The 4,487-nt window shown below is 40.8% G+C and overlaps 1 non-coding gene across 1 annotated transcript; it reads left to right on the forward strand.

The window, feature by feature from the left end:
• Positions 1-329: 329 nt before the first annotated feature.
• Positions 330-402, forward strand: trnar-acg (transfer RNA arginine (anticodon ACG)). Its single transcript has one exon. It is a non-coding gene; the product is annotated as a tRNA-Arg (tRNA).
• The last annotated feature ends 4,085 nt before the right edge of the window (positions 403-4,487 follow it).

A 4,487-nucleotide genomic window follows, 5' to 3' on the forward strand; every position in this document is an offset into this window, starting at 1 on the left:
GTTCGTCTCTCGATATAGTGTCAAAAAAGACTACAACTATTCCAATCATGTCTAAATCAAAAGCCACTGCACCAGGCCAGAGGGGCGCCAGAACGCATATCACAACATGTAGCAGCTCCTTTTACCAGCTGGTCCAGGTGCATGGGATGCCGTGATCGTATAGTGGTTAGTACTCTGCGTTGTGGCCTCAGCAACCCCGGTTCTAATCCGGGTCACGGTATTAGCTTTTCCACATCACCGCTGAACGCTAGGCATGGCTTTTGACCTCTGGCCGTTTGTCACTTGAAAAGCATAAGCAGGTATGACCCCGCTCCCCTTAAGGTTCACGTGGGCCAGTGGCGCAATGGATAACGCGTCTGACTACGGATCAGAAGATTCTAGGTTCGACTCCTGGCTGGCTCGGCTGCCTTTTAAGAGCCCAGAGGTGTGCCCCAAACTCCAGCTGCCGAATTGCTGGCAGAGTAACACCTCCCACAATCCCTGAAACGCGGAGAGTCCTGTACTGGGAGGTATGCTGGTTTTCTGCACCAGGAACACCAGCCCACGCTCTGTCTAGCAGCTGATCTTCCGCTGGAGTGACAGCTCGAGTAGCTGGATGTTCGGTCAGCGCTGGCCGATTTTGTGATCTGCAATGCAAGGTTCCCATACAAAGCTCTGGATGATACCACGCCGGAAATTAAACTGCTTGGTGGTCGAGTAAAATGCCGATCTCAACTCTCCTGCGGAGCCCTCCCATATGGTCTAGCGGTCAGGATTCCTGGTTTTCGCCCGGGTTCGACTCCCGGTATGGGAACATGACTTTATTGGATTGCCTGCAGAGCTGGCAAGAAGTTCACCAAATTGCTCAGTTAATAACGGCCGGGAACGCTTCCTCAACAGAAACCAAAAACGATCACTGATTGCAGCCAGCAGCATGTTGGTGTTGTGTTCATTTCGATTCACAGCGCAAAATGTTACATAACTGATTTGTCATCACTTATTTATTTGTAGGCTCCCATAGGCCGGTGGTGCTACTTGAAGAACGATAGTCTGGGTCAGCCGGCCAATCACAGCTCACCTGGGAAATCTTTCTCGCCCAATCACATCGGCCCGTTACATCTTTATTCCCCAATCCCTGTGCTGAAAAGATGGACAGACAATGATGGCCGCGCCCATAGCGAGCCAATCGAATCTCTCACAATTTTATCGTTCTCCGCTAATCGCAACAATGGCCCGCCCACAACAATCGATGGATCTTATGATGTGTCATTCAAGTCAAATGTATTCGCATAATTACAGTGTGGCACAGAAGCGGATTACAAACGAATTACTGCGTCAGGTAAGAGACTATGTTTTTTCAGTGTGGGATTTACCTTTTTATTTTAATAACTTTGTTTAACCTTTATTTTAGTAGGTTTTTATTTATCTTTACTTTAACGGTTGTTGTTTACACATCTAGATGTAAATATCTGGAAATGAAATGTGAGAATTCTGGTCTATAGCCTTTTATACTTTTTTGGAACTTAAAGCCAAATTGTCTTCAAAGTATAAAAAAAACATTTGAGTATTTTCAGAGGGGACTGTACAAATAGTCTTAATAAGTGAGCGAGTGTGTATCTCTGATAGAAACTACTATATATTAACTGTACCAAGTCAGTGTGTTTTATGAGTATTGTTCATTTCCATCAATCTAACCTAACACTAGCCTACAATCTCCACAGAAGGTTGATCTGAAAAAGAGACCTCAGTCTGGGAATTCCTCCACATCTAAGAGTACATCCCCTACCCTGACTCCATCACCATCCCCAACTCCTAAGCCTCTAATTGGTGAAACCCTGTCTTCTGCTTCTTCCCAACCATGTTCTAAAAGTAGTGGTGGCTCCAGCAGTGGCAGCATCACTGATGAAGGTCAGTGCAAATAAAGATGATCAGACTTTATGGTGTGTAGGAATGTACTCTCATTCACACTATTGCAGTTTACCAGTCTCTAACATACAAAAGCCAACATGGTTGCGGACCATGAACTTTGACAGGGTATTCAGAAATGAACACATCTATCTACAAAATACATAGACCACCCTGAGCAAATTGTGTCAAGACAGAGCAGGGTAAAGGTATAAACCATATCTAAGGTGTTGAATGTTCCAAGGAGCACAGTGGGTTCTATCATTGTGGAAACATGTTTGGAATCAACAGGATATCCAGCCAAACTCAGTAACCAGGTTAGAATGGCTTTGATCAGAGAGAAAACAAAAGCCCACTGACAACTTTAACAGCTTTAGAAGTCCTCTGCAGAAAAGGGAGAACTTGCTGGAAGTACAGCCATCTCAGAAGTTCTCCATCAGTAAGAGCTTTATGTTGGAATAGCTAAATGAAAACTGCTGCTGAATATAAGCACTGCTCAATATTTGGGCAATACCACTGTTATTGTGAAGCATGGTGTTGGCAGGAGTACTTCTCAGTGGCAGGAGGGGAAAGACGGGTCAGAATTAAGGGAAGGATGAAAGCAGCCGAAATACAGAGAGGTTCTTAAAGAAAACTTGCTCCACAGTGGACACAGCCTCAGATTTTAAGACAAGGTTTAACCTTTCAGAACGACAACATGAATATATCCAAGACAACCCTGGAGTGGCTTTGGAACAACTTTCTAAATGTCCTTAAATGGCCCAACCAAATCCCAGACCACATAGGACTTCAGTGAAGCAACATGAAGATGGCAGTTACACCTGTAGCCTGTAGAGTCTTGTCAAAGGAGACTTAGAGCTGTACTCAGTAAATTGTGCATAAATCATAAGTGAGAAGTGGATTAAATTGTTTCCAAACCTACAGTGTCAATGATCTTTACTTTTATTCCTTTTTCACAGATGAGCTGTCAGGTATACTAAGAAAACTTTCCCTGGAGAAGTACCAGCCCATCTTTGAAGAACAGGAGGTATAGACATGGCCGTCTCTAAAGTCTGCAACTTTTTCTTGTACTTACATGTTATTTAAATAATGGATTTAACACAATAGTTAATAGTTTGATTTTCTCTTCAACCAAATTCCTATTTCCAAACACTACAATTGCATGCTTGCATTTTTCCTCTCTGTAAATTACCTGTATTGTTTTATTTACAGGTAGACATGGAGGCCTTTTTGACTCTGACTGATGGAGATCTGCAGGAGCTGGGGATTAAAACAGACGGGCCCAGACAACAGATTCTGGCAGCCATTTCTGAAAGTAATGCTGGAAAGGTGTGTTTTTTAAAAACTGCTAGTCAGCGTTGTCTAATCTGGTCCCATGTTTATAGACGGTTCTGTTATATCATATGAATTTTATTATTTTACTATCCACAGTTTCCAGTCATCTTTTGGGAGTAGCGCAGCATCCTGCAGGTTATTCACATTTTGAGTATTAAACACAAGATATAATAGATATAAGATATAACTTAAACATTATATAGATTGTAAATTTTCACATTTTTTGCAGAATCTTTGTGTACTTATTGCCATTTCACTGTATCTGGAAGCTCTAATATACTTTATATTTATTTTCTTATACTCCAGTTTGGGCAAGACATCAGCTGCATTCCCTTAACAAAAGGTAACACTTTTGGCCAGATGAGGGACTGGAGAATGGTGCCAACTCACTTCAAGACTGATCGTACCCAAAGCAAATGAGAAGTCACAAAGGACCTCACACGTTATTCTGCATAAGGGACCGCATCTTAGAATAACGCATACAAGCATTGACATAGGGTCGCATATTGGATGTGTCTATTTTGCCATCCAATTTGTGGTGTTTAATGTATTGCTAAGTTTGGGCATGATGACAAATAACTGTCTCAGATGATATGATGTACACCGATCAGCCATAACATTAAAACCACTTGCCTAATACTGTGTAAGACCCTATCGATACAAAAACAGCTCAGACCTTTCAAAGCTTGGAGTCTACAAGAGCTCTGAAGTATGCTGTGGAATCTGGCACCAGCAGTATCTACAAGCACAGGTAATAAATAAAATAAGAAGGAATATAACAAAAAATACTAAAATACCCCAATTTAAGGGTACAAAAATATAACAAAAAATATACAAAAATATAACAAAAAATATTAGACATTTGTAGTCTAAAATTTAGCTTTGCTCCAGAGACTTTCAGTGGGGTGTACTCATTTTTGCATCACCCTAATTTGAGTAAAACTGAAAATTTTGTTCTCTAAGTTATATTATTAACCTTACTTTCATGTTATAAAAGTTCAGATGTTATGATTAGTCCCGACTGACCTTTCTGACCTGCTTTCCTTTCTCGAATTTGCTAGAAACATGGACACATGGACACATGGAAACATGGTTCAAGATGTTTTTCAATTTAATATTTCAATAAAAAATCCACTTTTGAAACTCTCAAAGTTTAGTAGAGAAAACACAAAACAATGACTAAGGAAATGTTTAAATGAAGTAGACTTTACTAGCAAAAAGTATTTCTTGCATAGAGAAAATTAAGTAATAAATACAAAGACTAGTCT

This window comes from Hemibagrus wyckioides, unplaced genomic scaffold (assembly GCF_019097595.1).
Source record: "Hemibagrus wyckioides isolate EC202008001 unplaced genomic scaffold, SWU_Hwy_1.0 Contig11, whole genome shotgun sequence".
NCBI lineage: Eukaryota > Metazoa > Chordata > Actinopteri > Siluriformes > Bagridae > Hemibagrus > Hemibagrus wyckioides.